This window comes from Buteo buteo, chromosome 16 (assembly GCF_964188355.1).
Source record: "Buteo buteo chromosome 16, bButBut1.hap1.1, whole genome shotgun sequence".
Lineage (NCBI taxonomy): Eukaryota > Metazoa > Chordata > Aves > Accipitriformes > Accipitridae > Buteo > Buteo buteo.
In genome coordinates, this window is record NC_134186.1 from 3667180 (window position 1) to 3684405 (window position 17226).

The window sequence follows — 17226 nt, forward strand, 5'->3', positions numbered from 1 at the left end:
GATTTAAAGGGTGTATGCATTTATTAGTCTGCTCCTGTGTGGTAAGGAGAATACAGTAATCCTGTAAAAACACCTGGACCCTGTAGGTCAACCTTTGTGTTCAGGATTGTACCTGTGTCATAGTTTCATTAGACCATCGTACTCTGACAGGTATTAAGGGCAGTTAGACAAGGCCTTAGGAGCTGCCTAAGGACAGCATAGCGTTTCGCAGCTCTTTCAGACCTGCACAAGCAGCATGTAGTCACAGGTCAAAGGACTCTCCTCCCTTGTAACCTTCATCATTACCGTTAATATCGCAGTCAGGTAGACTGGATGCCACTGTGACACTGATGGAGGAGGGCTGCACAGCTGTGTGGTTGTGCTGGCAGAATATGGGAGCTCAGACTGGATTGGGCCAGTGCTAGTGTGGGGAAAATGGGGGACTTCACAGGCATCTCTGTCCCTTCTAGGTTTAGGTCCTCCGCTGGTTCAGGGAGAGCTGGTAAGATGCATGCCCATACCCAGAAGGGACAACCTTCCCCTCATCTCTTCCCCTGTATCAGTGATTCAGTCCATCCTTCCTGTGCCATCCCTTGCTGCTTTTTCATTTAGCAAGTACAAATCTGCAGAGATTTTTTTTTTCCTCAGCAAAGAGAAGCCCCTAGTGAGCAAGTACACAAACCCTGCACACATTTTCCTCACAGCAAATGAATGAGGAGAAGAATCTCTTATGTCCATGTGTACAGGATGCCAAGAGGGCCTTGCTCCCTTTTGTAGCGGTGGTTACTCATGCTGCAGCTCTGAGCTGACTTCATTTTTACCCTCCCTGTGACCTGCTTTTTGTGTGCAACTCTGTGGTGTGCAAACATGGTGCTGCTTTACTGAAATCCTCCTGTAGCAACCCTCCCTGGGCAGCTGGCTGCGTAACATTAAAGGCTAAAGGCAGCAACTTGCCTCTTGAGCAAAGGCAGCAATTCTGTCAGCTGGCAGTTCAGCTGATTCCCCAGATTCCACATGGACCGGTACAGGAAGGGAGCAAAGTATCGCCCCTGATTTTACTTGGTTGAGTTGGGCCTGCCAGCAAGCAGAATCCTTTTCTACCACAAATAAATTAATTTAGCAGTTAAACAGATCTCAGTTAAAGTCCAGACTACAACAAAGTAGGCATAGTTTGGATCCCAGCCTGAAATCAGACAGACCTCTCCCTTCCATCTGTGCCTCCCTGAGCAGTGGGACAGACGTGTGGGATGGTACTGATTAGCCAATGAACTCAAGCCGATGGCCCATTTTACACTGCTTCTCTCGCTTTTCCTGAAACCTGTCCCTTCCCCTTTACAGTGCCTTTTTATTCATACTGAAAGCAGTTAGGGAGCTTGCCTGGACATGCAGTAACGGTGAAACTCCAGTGCACACAGAGTAAAACATGTGCTAGCCCACAAGGTGCAGATATAACAACACAGGAACATCCCGGGGGCACCGTGCCTCCCGAAACCCCTAGCTCTCACTGATCAGCGTGGGAAAAGCGGTGGGGACCCTGCATGTTCCAACAGAGAGAGAGAGACTTAATTCTAGCAACCTGTCTGTTGTACTCTCTGAGCCAAACTGTGCTCTTGGGGGTCATCCCACAGGCTTCAGAGCTTATCCCTCTCCGAGGGCATTTCCTTACTGCATGATATGATGTCACCCTGCCTGATATGAGGGGTTTCTCTCTTGGCTCAGGACTGTGGGATGCCAGTATGCTGGCCCTGACTGTGAAACTCTCCACTGCACAGCTGTGGGATGCAGGGATCTCTACGTACCCCTTTCAAGCAGGAAATAAATTTTATCTTGCGTGTATTTCACCCAATGGCACAGTGAGTGCACATGCTGGGAAGGAGGAGTATGAGATGGGGAAGCCATGTATGTTCTGTATCTTTAATTTGAACATCATCAGAAGAAGATGAGTTATCTGCAGAAGTGGTGTGCACGGAGTCCAGGGAGCACGGCACATCGAGAGGTGGATTTCCATGCACCTTGGCCAAGGCTGCGAGATGCTACTCCCCCGCAACCACTAGTGGCAGCAGCTTCCTGGTGGGGTGGGTAGTCTTTGTTTGAATGTTTGCAATGTTTTGCATTGCAGTATTTGGATGCCAAAGCTATGCAGTGCCGTAAAAGTTAATTAGCCAGATAACTAATTAAAGACTTCTCCCTTTTATTGTTGCCAACTTGCAATTCAGAAAGGGGCTTGTGTCAAAGTAAATCCAGCCACACACCCCAGTGAAAGAAGTGATAAACCATTCAAGATCCAATTAACCATTCAGGGGATTTGTGCGGGAAAATCCCATAACTGTCTGGGGGAAAGAAACGTCCCAATCACATGCAGCGCCAGCACACTGACCCGGGTTTGAATGCCTCTCCAGAGGCCTCCAGGAATGCCTCTTGCTGTGGAGGGGAGGGTTGCAGCCTGGAACTGAGTGTGAAGGACAGGATTTTTAGGTGCCAACAGACATGGTGTTAGAAGAGTCCCCATGAGGGTGACTTGGAGACCTGGTTTGATCTCCCTGATAAAGGTCCAAGATGTGGTTTTATGGGGCTCTGAGCTAATAGAGGATGCACAGGAGGCTGTAAGGACACAAGCTTGTGAAACTTGCTGGTGGGTGGTCGGTGGTGGCTATGCAGCTCTCCTGCTCTCAGAGAAGGTCCTTGTCTGTTGAGGGTTCTCACTGCAGTGGAGGAAGATCTCATTGCACAAGCAGACATTGATAATCTCCAAGGCTGTCACTTTACTGTGGATCACTGCATAGGAGATTCATAACATTTTTTGTAAAAAATTGTCAACAGCAACACATTATTTATTCATATGGGCCAACTTTGCCAGTGGTATAAAATAGTGCACATCCAGTAGCTTCAGCAGTGTCCTGACCTGACAATTGCTGGGGTCATTTTGGCCCTAGGGAGTATGCAATTAGAGGGTGGAGGGTAGAAGAGCTAAGACGAGGTTCAGACTCCTCTGATCTGGCCACCAGCCAGGAGACGTGCTGTAACTAAGTGGCACTGGGCCCAGAATTTCCAGGAGGGCTGAGCTCCCATCTGAGATCAGGAGAGGGGCCCAGATTTCCACCAGCATTTTGCACGTGCTGGGTGCGTACAGGGTCTGGGGCTCTTGTGAAATCCCAACCCGGCTGAGGGTGGCTGAGTGTTTGAAATTCCACCGAGCTGCCTGGCCCTCCCTCCCCACTGAAAAAGAGGGGAATTGAGCAATTTCATCAAGTGTTCCTGGTCTGTGGAGCTCACGTACTCTGCAGGGCAGACACACAGAGGATGATGCTGGTTTCACCCAGCAACCTGCTGCCTTGCAGAGAGGGGAGTGTTTTAAGGCTTGTAGTTTTGATGACAGGACTGCCGAGATCAGTCCACTGGCACACATTTACACCAGATGAGGATCTGGCCAGAGTCCCGATACTGGGAGAATATGCTTCCCACCCCCGCTACTATCAGGCCCAGCCCTCAGATGACAAGAATTTAATTTAAAGGCTCAATCTCTTGTCTGAACAGCTCCCTCCCTCCCCCACTCTGATGAGAGGAAAATCTTCGGAGAGGCATCCAGGCGAGTGGGAAAGCTTTGGAGAGAGCTGTCTCTTGCCCTTTAGCCATCCAGAGAGGAAGAGCTCATCTGAATGAAATGAGGATCAATCAGAGAGAGGCATGGGAAAAGTTGGGAAAAGGAGCCTCCAGTGATGTATATTCATGGGGGGGAAAACCTCCCCCAGACATGCAGAAGCTTTGATGAAAACCCTCCCAGCTGTGCTGTGCCTTTGAAGTGACACAGCAGAAGTGTATTCACGATTACCCAAGAGATAGAAGCAGATGAGTTCTCAATCAGCTGAATCCTTATATTTAGGATAGACTTTAAAGCTTACTTTTTATAACTCCTTCCAAATTTAATGAGAATCATCTGCACGGCACCCCATCGTTCTCCCCTGCTTCCTCCCCCACGCCACCCTAGATAACCTACAAAGCCAGAATCACATTCCCAGAGGGCGGGGGATGAGGTGGCCTTGGTGTTTCATGCTGCAGAGGGTAACTGGGAAGAGTCCTCAGCCATTAGCAGGAAATAAAAGGCTGATGGAAATGGGTTATTTTTTTTTAACCAAAAGGGAGGTTTCTGAGATCTTTCCACATAGCTTGTGTCAAAGTGTCATAGCATTTCATCAGCAGTGTGTCTCCTACTCCAGCATTTGTCTCTATCTGTTCCCCTAATCTGAGTCTTTAAAAGCTGAGTCTAAAATCTGTGCTCTGGTTCTTGAGTCAAGCAGTGTTAGAGCTGTTTTCAACTGGGAGGGCCTTTGTACGCAGGGAGACTTATGCAGGGGGTGGGAGGGATGAATCGCCAGCATAGCAGTGCCCAGCGTGGCATTCTGGATCACCAGCATGGACTGGTAGCACCTGCTATCCAAGGAGTTGAACCTCATCCGTTGAGTTTACATGAGCACCCAAAGCCCGTGAGAGCTGTTGAAGGTTTTTTACTCCTGGAAGGTTTCTCCATTCGTAACCACAGTGGAAAGGTCAGGTTTTGCTGAAAGCTTATTCAGAAATGCACTTTCACCTGGCCTTAGCTTACCTGTGTTGGGTGACGTGCTAAATACAAAGTGCTGAAAGTTCCTTCTATGACAAACCTCAAGGAGTATCCAGTAACCCAAACCCCAGGTCATTTCTCCCTCATACTGCCCCTTCTCAGCGGGTGGCTCCCTTGCAGGTACGCTTAATGGAAACAGGCAGATGCAATCAACCAAGTCATAGATGTTTAACACACTTCAAGGTGCGTTGGCAGTTCCAAATGATCAAAGCTTCTCTTGTGATGCAGTGGCATTGCCAGGGTGTTTTCTTTTAAGTCTATCAGATAAGTTGCAAGAAAATCAGTAGTCAGTTTTGATGTTGTAAGAAACCAATTTGGGAATGGTCAGAGACAAAAAAATTGCCTAAGAGTTCAGTTAACTGAGAGCATGGGCATTGCCAAGGCTAAGAGGGGACTTGCACATATTTCTGGTTCTTTTGGTACTAATGTGGCCTGGTTTCACTTTCTTCAGTGATTTTACAAGTTTGCAGCTGAACTGGAAAAGTCAAGTGTCAGTGATTTGAAATGGGAGGTCTTAATCCCTGAAATCACCCTAAAATCTCCTCTGAAGACCTGGCGATGATAAGGATGATAAGCCCCTCCACCCAAGAGGACGGGTCTTCCCAGGCTCTTGTTACTTCTCTTTAGTGCTAATGGCAGTTGGGCACATGCACCCAGCAATGAGAAAATGTCTTCACCACTTGCCTTTGTGCTCCTAGGAACATGTTTGCATTAAAAATATATGTTTCTTATACAGATTTTTCTGTGCAAGATGGTGCAGGCTGTGTCTAGTGTTTAACTACCAGGTGAGGCAGGTGTGGTAACACTTAATATTTATAACCAAGCTTGAGGAAAACTAGTATAGGCGTTAACTTCAGTCCAGTGAAGTCCTAGTGTGGTTATGACAGAGCAGAGGAAGTGTGCTGAGTGAAGAAATGAGGCTGTTTATCCCATGAATACAAGAAAGAGGCAGTCTGGTCTAGCAGAAAGGGCATCAGCCTCAGTTTTGAGCTGAGCTCTGCTCGTGGATCTCTTGTGTGACCTTGAGCAAGAGGTGTACCCTTTCTGAGCATGGTTTGCCTTCCCTCTTGCCTCTTGTTTCTTAAGATTAAAACCAGCTTGTGTGGGATGTGTACCACAGGAAGTGTGGTGGAGCTCTCGTGATTGCTGGCATTGCTAATAAATGAGTGAAAGTGATGGTGGCAACAAGCATGTGGCATAGCACAGCAGCTGTGAGAGCTCAGACTGCTCCTCACCTACCTCCTTGAGAAGGCCCAAACTCCTGTCCTCTTTCCTGGCTGCCACTGGACTATCATGGATCCAGCTCACCCTAACTAGAAACCCTCCTTCCCAGCTCACCTCCTCCATAGCAAGCTCTTCAAATCTGGAAGAAACAACTGTGAGTAGGTCTAATGCAGTCATTTTGCTCTGATGTCTGCAAGTCCTTTGCTTTCATTAGTAAGCGTGTAGCTCCATTTGTGGCTTCTCTCATCTCTCAGCCCATTTGCCCAGCTCTGCTCCTGCTTTGATCTGCACCGTAGGCACTACTGTGTGGCCAGGTCAGCAGGAGAGACTGCAGCTCAGTGACAAGACTCCTGTGGTGGCCCAATGAGTCAGCAAGAGGACTCAGAGTAGGACCTGGAGCTGGGATTTCCACTGATACGTTGGCACATGATGTGTGCATTATGCACTAGGCAGCGACATAATCTGTAGAGAACAAGACGTTGTTAGATGACATCTCTGTAGTTTAATATGCTAACTCAGAAGAAGCATGAGATTTTAAATATATACTTATTTTGCACTACTTTTCTATGTCCTCTTGTTTGAGAACATTTTGTATTATACTCCCATCGTGTTTTCAAGCTTTCTTTTGGCAGTGTCTTAGAAGTGTGAATTTGAAGTGAGCTACTTAAGCATCTTTAGATTCAATTAGAATTAGAGTGGTCCATACAGACTCAATTAGAATTAAAGGAGCCTTCTTTGGATTTACTGTAATTTAATTGAAAGTGATTTCAGATTAAATAACTTCGTTAAGGCTATCTGATTCTGAACTGGAACATCTGCATGAGAGTTCATTGCCATTTTACTGACCTATTTTAAGTTATTACCATTCATGGACTCCATTTGATTTCCCTGAATTTTTACCATGTAGACAAGCTCTAGGAGTTTCAGCATCAATCTGAACTGGCTCCACTAGACCTCCAGCATTTTTCATAGCCTTCAGCTACTTTGGAGAGGAGTGAGGAAGCAATGAGCGGAGGAGGCTATTGGCATGACCATTAGGAAATAACTCAAAACTGCAAATCTTCCTTCACAGTGAAAGTAAAGGGACAGTTCCTCTGGCCTTTATGTCCAATGAAGAGAGTGGAGCAATAGTTCAGCAGGAGTCTTGCTCAGCCTGTTTGAAGGCATGCAGGAGCTGTTGTTGCATCCTTCATGAATGGAAGTCATTCTTCCTGGTTCCTTAGGGTAGGCAGGGATTTCCTGGACCTGTCCTTTAGGAACAGCTTGTGTCCCAGCTGACTCAGGTGCTGTCTGAAGTGGCATATCAGCACGCTGGTACTGCTGCCACCAGATGTGTCCATGCCTCATGTTGCCTGGTCCGCAAGCCATAGCTGCTTGCATTAAGCTACATGTATTCCTTGGCACCACCCAGCTGTGGGGTGAAGGTATGAAAAATGAGGAAAAGGAAAAGACCCCAACCTGCTAACAGTCTTCTCCTGGACATTCCCACCTGAAATCCTGAGCTACTGGCACCCCAGCCTGCAGAGGCTGTTCCTGTGGGACAGGACACAGCTACTCATTCCCTGCTCTTGTTTTCAACGTAGGTCCCAAGGGATCTTGTAGCAAGTGGGCCAAACCCTCTGCCCTTACAACAATGATTGTTCTCTCTTCATGATGGGCACTGCTTAGGAAGCCTTGTCTCCCCCTCATAGCATATCCCTCTTGAAAATATCTCTCTTGGGAAGGGCAAAGGCTTTGCTCTGTGGTGTGCTCATGCATGTGAAGAGCTTTGGAAAGGCATAAGACACCTTCCTCTTAGATGAGCCAACAAAAATGTCACATCTTGAGAAAATGAAATGAAATCTAATGTGTCATCTATCCAGGGGGAGTTTTTAAAGGGGCCTCAAATTTTCAGTGCATGGGTGAAGTTCTAACCTTTCTTGAGAGGAACTAAAGGGAAAAATCAGGACTCGGTGCTTTAATTATTTTCTGTGGTGGGTTTGTACACACAAAGACAACACTGGATCTCTGCCCTGAGCTCTGCTTAGCCCAAATACAGAAACATGACAGTTTAAACCTGCTAATGTTTGTTCATACTCTCCAGACTGAGTTACATGACAGGAGAGTGACTGCTACCATCCAGGTGGGTTAGCCAGGGAGATAAGAGTTGTTTCAACCCCAGCAGAGTAACTTGGTCCTTTGCCAAGTGGTTCTGCAGGGAAAACTTTGTAAGACCCCTTTCTGTATTAGTTTATGGCCCAGCCCAAAGCAGCATTGTACGGAAAGCATGGAGACAGCAAGGGCTGGCTTGCCGATGCCTTATGTGTTGAGGCATTGCCACTGCAAGGCAGTGTGGATGCTGACCATTACTTAAGTACCATTATACACTGTATTTTTATGGGTACAAAAGCTTGGACATGGCAAAGGCCAAAGAAAAGTCAGGCTTGGGGGTACTGTACTCTGCATGGGTGAAGGAGAAAAGCAAAAACCACTGGGTTTTCCTCCCCACTCTGTTTTTGGGCAAGTCACCACACTCTCTCTGAGCAGTATTTCCCCCATTATAGAAACAATGTCAGTAAGAAAATTTTAAGGGAAAATAATTTTTTGTTTAAAAGAAATAAGTGCCAAAGACAAATTCCCTTTAAATTTTCCCTCTCTTTTTGAACAAAAATAGAAAATAGATTTTTTTGTTGTTTCCCATTCTATGTGTTATAGATTAGCTATCTCTTGGAGATGAATGGGACTATTTGAGTACTGATTACATGTTTGCTATTGCTCAGTACTGTTGAGCATCAGCTGTCACTTCTAGAGTCTGCATAGGTGCCTTGAACTTGGTAAAGCTAAATGTCTTTTTTACCTGTTTCCCATAGTCACTGCAAAACAATGTGAGGGATTACAAAATGCCTAGCTGAATCAACAAACAGCAATAAGCAGCGCTTGACAATGCAGTCCGTAGAAGCCCATTACCTCCTCTAATTAATCCTCACTTCGTTAGGCAGAAAGAAGGCCACTCATGGGAGCGTGGGTGTGATGAGGATACGGCCGTGGTAACTCCTCTCCCCACTGCTGTTTGTTGGTTTCTGTGGCCCTGAAGAGACAAACAGACCCGCCCTGAGCGCCTGCGTGGGTTCAGCAATGAGCACATGCTGAGCAGAGTACTTTTACCACTGCATTTTCTCAACAGGGATTAAAATCCATTTCACCCATGGTTCTTCTGGCTTTCTTCAGGCACGGAGAGGAAACCTCTCTCCCTCTGGGGCAGGGGGATAGTGGTGAACCTCCACCTAGGTGGACACTGCCACAGCCTGGGAGCTCCAGTTTGGGCTGTGCCATTACACAAAGATGCTTCTTGCATCACAAGAGATCCCATTCCCTATCTTCAGTCCACGCCCTCTTCATCCTATTTAATTCTGCCCTTACCCAGCAGCAACCATTTAGGCATAAGACACCCTTCGTTGCATCTCTGCTCCCCTATTGAATGCTGGTCTGAAGTAAGATGGTATTTTACCTCCATAAAAAGTAGAAGGTCAGAGCCTTCCACTGTCCCTTTCCTTGGATGATTTGACAATCCACACATTTCTGGCATTAAATCTCTCCATGCAAAGCCCTTGGTAAACATCTATGAGAAGAGAAATATATCTGCTGCAGCTTTCCTTTATCCTGAGCCCAAAGGAGACCACTCCACGCTGGAAGACAGCTTGACCAGAGTGGCAGGATACGTGAAAGCGGCCATCAGCTTGCAATGGGCTGTCTGTTGTGAAAGAGGATTTTTAGCAGACAAACCTGTAGTTATGAAATGAAGTCTGCCTCAAATATAACAGAGGAGGATCATAGAGGCAGTTACTATAATTACTACTAATGATACTTACACTTACCCATACGTTAGTTCCATATAAACCTTTTTTATTCCCTGTGCAAACAATGAATAATTAGCAGCCTCTATCATTGCCTTTTTAAGAGTTACGTCATGTTCTCCGGGACAAAGACCATCTCTTTGAACAGCACCTAGCACTGAGATTTCTAGGGCGTTGAGTGCCACTGTAATAAAAGCATGTCAAAATTGCAAGTGAATTCATTAAGATCAGGAGGGACAAGCTATCTGTAGGGCAAAACTGTTCCCAGTAGGCCTTTTCATTAGCTTTTTATTGGTAGTGTAATTTTCTAGGGCGTTATTTCACATTATGGAGGAAATCTGTTTTAGGCTTTTTCTTTTGCCACTGAAATTGTAAGGCATTTGTTTAGGGGCTCTGATGGAAGACAGTTTTGCTGTTTCAGGTGTTTGAAAGGTTTTGGCATTCATCTGCAGTTGTTTCCCTATCACGTACCTTTCTCCTACCTCTGTTTTGGCAGTTGCTTAGCCTTGTGTGAGTGAAGTGTCTCTCTCTTAGCCTTGATTAGGCATCAGGCATGCACTTGTGAAAACAACACACAATTTTTCTTTCCAACTTCATTTTTCCTCCAGACAAAATTGGATTTATTGCATAATAAATATGTTCACTATAGCTAAGGTGAGTTGGTGGTTAAAAACAACTGTGGTTTACATCCCTTTTCAGACCACCAAAGCCCAGCCCTCTGGTTTGTGCTAATGCATTACCGCTGACAGCAGTAATTTTTAGTGACAGATACAGAAATGTCCTTAGGGAAAATACAATAGTGATGGAAGTTTCCTGTGGGAAAAAAGCTTTTTTTTCTTCCTTTTTTTTTTTAAGTGCTTTCACCTTTTCTGGTTTTTGTCTTTAGGGACTGTTTCTTCACAGGCATTCAAAAGCTCTTGATCCCATTAATTTCACCATGATTTAAGGTCAGTCTGCATCTTACAAGCAATAATCAGTTTCTTTTAGGATCAAACCTGAAAAATTGGCTGTGCTTTCCAATTGTATTGGATCTAAATGACAAGCCAGCTGTGGTCTGTATTTGTTGCAATCATTGGAAAGACCACACCTCTGTATGAAACATTGTCTTTTGCATAGCAACTGATACTGTGAGTTAAGCTGGATTGCACAATTTAGACTCTAATCTTGACTGGAAAGATAGCATCAATTCTGAGTCAGAACCATATTTTCCCGTATCTCAGAGACAGGATATTTTTGCACAGCAAATGGCAAAAATTTACATGTATGTAAATGTATTTAATCTTGATCCCACCACTCTGAGTTCTGGGTCAGGTAAGTCTCCCACTGACTGCAAATAACTGTTTATGTATCACAGTCTGAACAAAGGCTGGATAGGGTCCTGCTCACAGGATCTCACAATCGAAGTGCAAAGGAAGAATTGCAGTAAACAAAGGGGAGGAGACTTGTCAGGGAGGATGAACGTTACAACAGCAAGAGATCCTGAGATTCACCTGTTGCTCTAAACCATTTAGTTGGGTCATAGTCCAGAACCAAAAATTTTCATTAAAAAAACATTGCTAGGTGATAACATTATACCTACTTACCTGATTTGTAAATTGCAATCGTGTAAGAGCACGGATATGACTAAGAAAATAACTGCCCACAGCTCAGGCCATATTTACATGGACAAGTGCAAGTAATCATGAACCTCATGTGTTCATATCCCAAGCCAACAAAATATGAAGTTATTTCAGCCTGGAAGTCCATTAGCCTTATTAATATCACATGAACTTGTGCTAACAAGCAAAAACTTGGCACAAATATCAATCGCTTTTTCTCTCTGTTTGTCTAATTGATCAGCATAATTTCATTAAACTTAAAGACAATTTTCTTGGCCTGAATGTAGCTTGAAATTTGTTGCTTTTGAGTCAGATCTAGATGCGTGTTTGAGTGCCCAAAAGCATCTCTGTTTTTTTCAGCTGTAGCAGCTGGTTTATAAAAGATAACGCCTCTCACTACAAATCTTTGCCTTGCTTAAACGCACTGTGAAATCCTGGTTCCACTGCCATCAGCAGGAGCGGTAAAAGATAATGCCCCTTGCTGCAAAACTTGCCTTGACTAAACACACTGGGAAATCTTGATATCAATAGTTCTCCACTCAGTTTCACAAAGTCAGGATTTCTGCTGTGTAGAGAAGTGTACTTTAATGTCACATTATGTCCTTAACTTTGACCTGAAAATTACTGTTCTTTTTAACTGTTTTGGCTCTTACAGCCTTGATGCCATTCTCACAATATATCCTTTAAAGGAATATGGTGAAATGGAAGAAAACGAGTAATTGATACATTTACTGACTTGCCTTTAAGTATTTTGCTATAGTAATGGTAACTATTACCTCTTGATAGTAAGGTACGTGTATCTTAATGGGAAATTTAATTGCTGTTGTAGTAGTGTCTGCAATCCCAGGACCCCTGTGCTAAGTACTGGACCAACTCAGAACAGAAGGCAGTCCCTGTCCTAAAGAAAGTGCAGCTCTGATGAGATGTGTCATCAATATGTTCACGTAGTTTTCTTGCTTCTCATTTGAAAGACTGTTTAATGATAAAATTCTTGGATTTTGTTTTGATCAGGATAGTGACTAAGATATTAATGCTGTAATTAATACTTGTTTCTTTATATTTAATTATAGTGTGCTTATCATGTGAGAAGTATAAGGTTAATGGCACATGTAGCAATCCATTGTTTTGTTTCTAATTGGTGAAGTTGTGCAGAGGAAATGACAAACACTCGTGTTGCTGTCGCTCTGTGAGTCTAGATTAAGCTCTCAACTAGTGTAATTGTCTCCTGATATGACATGTAGGTTGTACTGACTTAAAGTACCTCAACACCTAGAACCTGACTTGGGTCTTTTTTGGAGACATTTTTAGCAGGATTCCCTAGGATGTTTTTTTCTCAGCAGTTTGTTGTGGATTCTGTTATCTGAATATCTGAATCATCCCTGCATTTTTACAAGCTTAGCTCCAAATAAAGGAGTGCAGTAGAGGACTGATGTTATCACTGGATGAGATGGAGGTAAAGAGAGTTTTCCTCAAAGTCCTATAGAAAATCTGCTTCGGAGACCCTGAATTCTGGGATAATGCTGCAATCACCTGTCTTTGTTCCTGGCCTTAAGGAGCTTTGGACTCTGATCTGTGTGGGAGGAGATGGAAGGACTGAGCCCGCTGATCAGGGAATACTACAGTTACTTTAATTGTGACAACTAAGTGCCAGGATTTTGATGAGGCCCAGTGTATTCATTAGAAATTGATGGTTATTACAATTAATAATACACTGAAATTAATTACTGGGAAGAAAAATTATGTCTGTGTTGATCCATCCATGTGAATGACAGTAGAGATGCTTTCTGAGGCACTTTCTTCTCTTGCCATTTGTACTGTTTTCCTGGAGGGACTGGGGTTTCCAGTTAATTCTCAGAGTGACAGTTTAATGTATGTATCTGATGTAATTCATTCCCCTCTGCAGCCCCATCTCCAAGCAACAAAGCAGGAGAAAATAAGCGCTCAACCACCCCTTAATCCACTAAGAGTAAAGGCAGAGACATTCTGAACTAGCCTGACAGGAATGATGACCGACAGAGCAAATGGCTGGGGGCCCTGGAGGGAAATCTGCCAAGCTTGGGTCCTATAAACCACCTAATCCCTTTGTATCTGAGTGCCTCTGGAGCTGCTGAAAGTGTTACGAGGCAGAAGATGCTGTTGTGTGCATTTGCTAGACTCTGAGTCCTGATGTCTGGGTTTTTAAGCTACTTATTATGGGGCTGCTGGGAGTGATACTACAAAGTGACTCCAAGCCAGTTTAGGTCTTAGAATAAGATTTCCTGGAAGCTCAGGTTTGTACTGCTTCAGGACTGCATAGACCATCATTGTTCTGCTGAGAAATGGATTCCTCGCAGGTATCCTCAGTGAGCACATGTGCATGCGCACGCACATGTGCGTGTGTGTGTAGTAATGCCCGAGACCTCATAAAAATGAGATTCTATCTGGACATGATAATTCACTTGAAGCAGACAGGAAAACTGAGGCAGAGTGACTTACCCCATAGGTAAGTGTTGAAAGCTGGAGTACTAGGCAGGAAGGAGGTTACTGGGGGAGTTCTTCCAGAATCATTTTTGGGCTCAATCTAGCTTATCCATTTTTTTCAAAATAAACAAAAAAATGTGTACTGATGAAATCTGCTGACTCTCATCTGGACTTTATCATCAAATGCAGGGGAGGGTCAGGGCGTTCTACAGAAAGATCAGTGTGACCTTCAGGACCAGAGCATTAGAAAAAAGATGACATTCAAAGTACAAAATGCAAATTCATGCATTCAAGGATTAATAACTAATCAGCTATAAACAGGAAATGTTTAATTTGGAGATAACAGAAGAAGGGAAGGACCTGGGTGTGCTAAGTAATCACAGTAGATCTGTGAGCTATGGGGACTAGACAGAAGTAAAAGAAAGCTAAATGTGATATTAGGGTGCATGGGGGGAAGAGAGTGTTACCAGAGGAGCTAGAGAAGTACAAGTGCCCTTGCACAAAGCCAGGAAAAGCTTAATCAGAAATAATGTCTACAGATGCAGTCATCAGTGGTCAGTGGAAGGTGGATTGACAGTGAAAAAGGTTCAGAGTGGGTGTCCCAGGACAACCAGCCTGCAAGAGCTGGCTCTGTGACCCAGCAAAGACCATGCCAAGTGGGAATATGGTCACTCACTGTAAATATATCAAGAGATGAACGCTGGGAAAATAAGAACTGTTTCAGAGGAAGGACAATACTGACATAATAATCAGTGAATTTAAAGTGACTCTGGGTTGATTTAGACTGACAATGAGGACACATTTCTGCCCACCAGAGATAACACATTTTGGAGACATCCAGCAAACTTCATACCCTCCCTGTGTTAGCAGATTGGCTGCATTCAGGAAGAAGAGGAGCCCAGACAGAACCACAGATCCAGCTGCCCTGTCTTTAGCTACCAAAGGTGGGAATTTAAAATCAGTTCTGTTATCTAAGCAAGTAGAGGGTTAAAAATTTTTGAAGAATTTAGTGAAGTTAAATGTTACACGTACTACAAAAACCACATATGTACACAATATCTAGGAGCAGGTTGACCATCCTTGAGATTGTCAGAAGCAATGACTTAAGAGAACTTCTAATCAGGAGTTGGCTATGCTTGACAGAGAAATATCCTAGAAAATATGTCAACTATACATATTCTAATTATCATGTTTATACTTGACTTTGGGTAGTTAGCTAAACCGCATCCTTTAACGAACTACCCTCATTATAACACTAAAAATCACACCCATTGTGCAGGAGACCCCAGCCCAGGCAGAGACCCTTATTAATAGAGTATGCACTGTAGAACAGAAAAACACTGTACCTTTAATTCGAAGTGGCGAAGACCTTAGCCCAGTAGAAATAGTGATAGATAAGCGACTACCGCTAATGATTTTGGGGAAGGACTTTGGAAACTAAATGGGTAAATCTAAACCTGTATAAATTGCTTGTTTGCTTAACTGTAGGGTGTGCTAGCTTTGTGGAATTACCACCTAGCACCCATCTTTGCACGAATATGAAATAAATAATGTCTCTCCTGAGTGTGTGATTATTGGCTCATTGCACACCGGGTAATGAATCCGCTTTTTGAGCAACGGTTCCACAGACACATTATTTGGCTGGCCAGCATAACAGTAGTGGGTAGTCTGCTCCAGCTTAGAGTCAAAACATAATGGTTTGGCCTGTATTTTTCTTTTTCTTTTTGTCTGATATGTTTATCTCTGGTCCTTGAAGAGCATCCCTCTTGATTCATTAGGACCCCAGGGCTGGACTCTCATCCAATGTCCCTTTTATTTCATGGCAGTATTGCTGCCTGACTTATTTGTTAGATGTCCTCACCACATCAAGCCAGTGGCTTGTCCACTGCAGTATCTCTTTTTTTTTTACCATCAACAGTCGATGCCTGGTATTTCTATGGATAGTGAAACTCCTACAGAATGCACCCAGCTACTTAAGCAATGCTGTGAATGGGAGGAAAAATTCCTCCGTTGTCCCTAGAGGCCACCAGCTCATGCCCTGAAGCAGGAGGTTTCATTACCCCTATTTTTTTCCCTTGGGTTATATGACTGCCAGTGTTATTTGCAGTCATAAAATTTTCCAGCTCAAGTTTGAAACCCAGTCAACATTGTTTGTCTCAGTCGCCTTCCTATGGCTGCAAATTCCTTTGCTCTGCTATGCACTGGACACAGCTATTTCCTTTTAGGAGCCGGCATATGCTGCCCTTTAATTTCACTTAGAGCCTGCTTTTTCCCACAGGGTCTGGCTGAGGGTGCTCAGCACCTCGCAGGATGGAGCTTGCTGCTCAGGGCTGGCCTTAGAGTTAGCAGGACTTCAAAGACATGCACACAGGTATGGAAGGGAGTCACAGCTATGGGACCAATAGCCTTCCCTTAGCAAGGCCAGGCTGGAGGAGCTGTTTGCTTTGCTTGTCACCATGGTTCTGTTAGCAAAGAGTGCAGTTTTTGCAATGCCCTCCACAAGCAGGGCAGCCTCTTTGAGAGCTCTCTGAATCATCTTTCCATAGCACAGGCCAAGGAGATCCGATGGTATCCCCACCCATCTTTGTTGCTCTTTAAATAAGCCTTATGCATTCTAAAGTCAGGAGGCACACTACAGAAATTGTGGGGCTCAATTCGTTTTATTTGTTCTTTGGTTCTAGATTTTTTTTTCCAATAAGTAGCAAGAACTCCCCTCCCCCCTTTTTTTTTCCTTTTCTTTTCAAATGACTCAGATTCTTCCAAAATGAGAGGTTTGCATGCTCTGGGTCTATATGAAAGAATATGAAATCTTTTTATTTCAAAGAAAGAATACTATTGAAAGCAAGATCATCTGGATGCCCAAGAGTGATTACTCTAGTAAAAATGGAAAGCACAAGTTGCTTCCTCATGACATGGTGTGTCCTCTAAGCCAGCATTGACACTCTTTGTAGCAAATGTGGCAGGGAAGGGTGCAAGCTACTCTATAGTAGATATTTTTCTGGAGTAATATACACAAAAGGCAAGGCAACATGATGCTATATAAAAAAGGAAGAGATCCAGCAATCTAGGAATCCAGAGGTTTGCTTCCCATCTATCTCCTGAGTTTCCAGATTTAATAGAGGCAGGGACTGAAACTGCTGTGTAGCTCTCGGAGTGGCTCCAGCATGGTCCTCAGCGATAACCACCTTCATTCTCACACAGAGCGCTGAGTCTGCAGGGTAGTGCCAGGGTGGGAAGAGGCCTAAAATTTAATTAAAGGAAGGTGCTCAGTGCACTGGAGTCGAGGCAAAAGCTAGCTCCCTGGGGATCCCTGCTGCAGAGCTAGAGGTGATTGTGGGGCCTGCGTGAGCTCCAGCTGATAACGGTAGGAAGGCAATTACACACCTGCCAGTACATCTGTTACAAATAGCTCCAGAGGCTGATTCATGGGTTGGTTTATTTGATGCCTTTTTTTTTAACTTCTCCCCGCCCGCCCCCCCCCCCCCCCCACCCTCGCCTTCTGGCAGTAGCAGTGAGG